We start from the raw sequence: 4,898 nt of genomic DNA, 5'->3' as shown, positions 1-4,898 counted from the left end.
CACTATTCTAGTGAACACATTGCACCAGTTCAAACAACCCTTATGGTGATGGTTGTAAAGTCAACCTTATAGACCAGCTATCCTAGAGGTAGCGTGGACAGAACAGTCTTAGGCTAAAAGTCTCTTGAGGGCGTGTAAAGCCAGCTGTTTTACCATATATAACCCCTTGAATATCAAATGAAAGGACACCACACAGGATATATATAAAATATATATACATTTATTCACTAACACACTCCTCTGAACTCTTTATGAGGTCAGAGGCAAAAGCACATAACAAGTTACACTTAGAAATACTTTAAATAGCCCAATTTACAGTTAGGCCCTAGCGGCGCGTAAAACCATATATTAAGTAAGTGGTATAAGAACCACAACTTGGGAAAGGAAGAGGCCTAGGGCCTAGGGAATCGCTGGGGCTACACTATCTGACCGTTAGGTTAGGAGTAGGAGGTCCACCGGCGGCGCGTGCAGTGTCAGTACACTCCTGCGAGAGTCAATAGAAAGTCAATGGGAACTTAGAAGGTAAGTAAAGAAGGATTTAGGACGTCTAACTAGGAAGATACAACTAGCAAAACTGGACACTAGGATACTCAATCCCTACAGGAGCACCGAAGTACTTGCCTTACCTCACCCACAGGAAGCGGGTGAATAGGTGTGAAGATGTGTCGGGTTTCGCCGTTGAAGTCTATGGAGCCTGTGAAGAAAGATGTTGCAGGCAACCAGGAGGAAGATGTCCGGGTGGATCCAAGGGTGGATCGGAGTTGAAGAAGACCGGAAAGCAGAGGGGACAGAGTATAGGTCACTAGCCAGTGACCAGGTGGATCCAGGAAGGAACCAGACGTCATTGAGGAGCGATCAGGTGCTGGGGTGAAGCTTGTCATTGCAGCCACACGGACCAGGAGGTGTCGAGGACGACCAGGTGCTGGAGAGGAGCTGTCCCACGAAGGTTCTCGCAGATGGAGGGGTCGGCTTCAAGATCGGAGCTGTCCCACAAAGGTTCTCGCAGTTGGAGGGGTCAGCTTCAAGATCGGAGCCAACAAGCCTGAGCAAAGGCAACCCACGCAGGATACACAAAAGGCTTCTGGTGCAGACCAAAGGGTCTGAGGTACTTCACCTTTTCAGGGAAGCAAGTGCCAGTCTGGAGCAACCAGACCAGCGGTGATTCTCAAAAGGATCGTCGTCAGAGGGCTACTAGCCAACGGTCCAGCAACCGGACAATGCGTTGAGCAGAACACAAGCAGAAGGGCCCCACGCAGATCTTGTGGAGTGTGAAGGGCTGGTCTTCGGTGCAGGTGGAGCTCGGTGTCGGGGTGTCTCAGTCCACAGGGCACAGCTTTGAGGAGGCCTCAGAAGCTGCGCTGTTAGCAAGTTGAAGACTTCCAAAGTTACCTGCTTCCACGGGTCCCGACGCCTCCACGGGGCTCAGCTGTGCTGGAGTCATGCAGTGGGGTCAGAGGGATCCGGGAGTCGAGGTCTTGTCAGGCTCTGTGCTCGGATTCCGGCGGGAACGGGGTCAAAGCAAGCCATTGAGTTGCTGGATGGTGTCTGGTTGCACAGGGTGTTCACTCCTTGGCCACAAGGGAGATTCTTCAGTCTTCAGCTCAGGTGAATGTCGAAGGGTCCAGAGTTTTGTCTTCAGTCGATTCCAGGATTAATCTAAAGTCTCCTGGGTCAGGTCCTACCTTTAACAAACACACAAGGGACACTAGAGGTCTATCAGAGGCTCAATATTGTGTGTTAATGTGAAAAATAACGCATGTATGAACAAGTGTCTGATCACAAAAGAGAGAATAGTGTGAGAACAAGACAGAAAATACTCCCATCAGCCCACCATTTGGCGGAGTATCGTCATTAAGAGTATCCACTTCAAAATACTACTAAAAGGGAGCATAACAGATAAGTCAAGATATACTTTATCTCTACGAACAAAGAGACCCGCAGCCTGAGCTGCACTGAACTGATAAAAAAACAACTGTGTGGGAGGGTCTGAAGGGGAAACAATTTAAAGACCTTCAAAGTGTCCTATCCCCCAATCCAACTGTAACAAACACACAAGGGACACTAGAGGTCTATCCAGACCCTCCAGGATATCGCGATTTCGCGATTTGCCGCGAAATCGGCACTTTTGTGAAAATGCCGCGATTTTTACAAAAGTGCCCGCGGAATCGGCACTTCTGTAGAAATCGCAGCATTTTTACAAAAGATAATGTATGCCGCTATATCCTGGGGGTCTGCTTAATTTACCGCTAAGTGTTAAATGGCCTCTGGCAGTCGTGGGAAGTTTTGGGTGAGATATGGCGGCTTCAGCCAGGCGAGCGATGCATTGGGGCATGTGGCCCCCCCTGTGATGGTCCATTGCCTGGAAGTTAAGGCCCAGCTCCCCCGCTGCTAATGGGCGCCGGTTTAAAGCAGCCTGCTTAATTCTCATTGTTATGATTACCCGCGCTAAAAGCCTGTTAAATACCACTTCACTTTATTCAGATGAGGATGGAGCGCGCCTCGCCAGGAGCTGTATATTTTAATCCCATTGTGGCTGCCAAGTTTTGCGAGCAAACCGTCCTCCAGCCAGGACCCTCTGATGGATTTATTGGGCCCTGGGACCTGTTACCTCCAATTTCATATTTCTCATTTTCAAATAATTCAAGCCCTTATGATGCCAAACAAGAAATGAAAGTGTCAGAACCGGAGGCTCATAATACATATAAGTCCTAACCCGAGCATGCTTTCTGTATCCAGTGGCTGTCAACAGGTCATCCACTGCAAAGGCGGCGAGGCTGGCCGGCAGTCAGAGCACTGTCCCAGTGTGGAATGGAGTAGTCTGGCTTCCAGGAGTGGCTGGGGCGGAGGCTAGACGTGCTTGAGATAGATAGCGCTGTGTACACGGCCTATATTCAGGGCCTGCTGCGGGAAGAGGAGAGCGACGAGGACAGGCTGGATGCATTGCAGAGCGTTCTGGGTGCCTTCTTGGAGGAAGTTTCCTTAGACGATGTTTGTCAAGAAATGTTCACAAAATGGTGTGAAGCAGAAAAATCATCACAATATCAGGAGAAGAAAGAAGATGAGATCAAAGCGATTGCAAGCATGATGGAGAAGCAGGCCCAGATTGTAGTGAAACCGAAGGAAATTTCAGAGGAAGAGAAACAGAGGAAGGCTGCTGTCTTGGCACAGTACGCCAACATAACTGATGAAGAGGATGACTCGGATGAAGAGAAAGGAGCAGCTGCCACTGTGGCCATCCCTTTGGAAAAATCTCTCTTTAAAAATACAAATGTAGAAGACGTCCTCTGTGCAAGGAGGTTGGAAAAAGAATCCCTTCGAGAGGAATCCCAGAAGAAGAAGAAGGAGCAGGACAAGCAACAGAGAGAGAAGGGACGCCTGTACTGCTGTTTTGCTGCCCTGGGCTGCTGACCGGCAGTCTTTTGCTTTTCAGGGGAAACAAAGTGTCTACATTGTAAGTAAAGCAAATATACATAGCTTCATGTTGTTAAATAACTAAAAAACGAAGATATCGGTGTTTGTTGTAGGAAAAATGGGCAAATAAAATGCCGCAAAATCGCCGCTAAATTTCCATATTTGTGCCGCTAAATTTCCATTTTTGTGCCGCTAAATTTGCTAATCCATGCCGCTATATCCTGGGGGGTCTGTCTATCAGAGGCTCAATATTGTGTGTTAATGTGAAAAATAACGTATGTATGAACAAGTGTCTGATCACAAAAGAGAGAAAAGTGTGAGAACAAGACAGAAAATACTCCCATCAGCCCACCATTTGGCGGAGTATCTTCATTACCTTTATACAACTAAAGGGGGCGGGTTTGGTCACTAGGTCCCTCCTATGGGTGGGACCGGGAAGGGGGGTGGTTACACCCCCTTTCCTTTGTGCAGTTTCGCGCCAGAGCTGAGGCTGGAGTGCCCCAGCAACCGGTTTGAACTGGGGTATGCCTGTAGCACCTAGTGGGCTCCAGGCAGTGTCTGATTCTATTCAGCCCTCCCTGTCCCAATGCACATCCTCCTGTCTGGGGTGGTGCTTGCACCTCCCCAAGCAGGGAACCCATTGTCCAAACCTCTGTGACTGGAAGGACTCCCAGAAGCAGGAGGTCAGACTTGTGTCTGTGGCAGCAGCATTCATTTTGTGATGCTTGGGCTCTGGTTAACTTTAACGAGGATAGTCAGAACTAACATGTCTTCTCCATCTAGTAGGGTGGAATGCTACCCCTGTCACCAGAATTGGCGAGGGGGTAGTATTCCAAAGTGTATGACACCTTACGCGACATGTTTTTATAAAGCCAAACCAAAGTTAGCATTAACCGCGAGGATTATAATGCACTTAAGAGTATATGGTATGGCAATATCATAGAACAGCTATAAGGACGTGGTTCCGAAAGCTGCAGACAGGCTCAGCTCATGCTAGAGCACCATCTCACACATAACCAAGCACTCTGCCTCCAGGATTGTTGAGGCCTGCCATAGGAGTGACTTGTAGGTTACTATGTGTCTATATATTGTTATTGTTATTGTTATTTTTGATTTGTAGCGCGCTCAATCACCTACAGGCCTCTAAGCGCTCGGGAATCGATGGTAAACAACAACTTTGACAATACAGAAGGCATCCACTAGCCTAAGTGGCTCATAGGGCTCTCCTAAATAACAACGTTTTCAACCCCTTTCTGAAACGTAGGAGGTTTCCTTCCTTACGTAGTGGCTCAGGTAATGTGTTCCATAGGTGAGGAACCAGCACCGAAAAGGCTCTTCCGCCCTTGGTGGCAAGTTTGTACCGAGGGCAGACTAGTAGCTGAGATCCTGAGGATCTAAGAGCTCTCTTTGGGCTATACACTGCCAGACGATCTTTAATGTATGCGGGCGCCATGCCATAGATGGCTTTATGGGCTATGCACAAGTTT

General features: G+C 48.3%; 1 pseudogene across 1 annotated transcript; it reads left to right on the top strand.

Annotated features, from left to right (window-relative positions):
* The first annotated feature begins 2,769 nt into the window (after positions 1-2,769).
* Positions 2,770-3,408, top strand: LOC147707383 (coiled-coil domain-containing protein 43 pseudogene; annotated as a pseudogene). Its single transcript, XR_015296580.1, has one exon. The product of XR_015296580.1 is annotated as a coiled-coil domain-containing protein 43 pseudogene (transcript).
* The last annotated feature ends 1,490 nt before the right edge of the window (positions 3,409-4,898 follow it).

Source organism: Lissotriton vulgaris, chromosome 6 (assembly GCF_964263255.1).
Source record: "Lissotriton vulgaris chromosome 6, aLisVul1.2, whole genome shotgun sequence".
NCBI lineage: Eukaryota > Metazoa > Chordata > Amphibia > Caudata > Salamandridae > Lissotriton > Lissotriton vulgaris.
The sequence above is the reverse complement of the archived record's forward strand: the minus strand, read 5'-3'. Positions and strand labels throughout refer to the sequence as shown.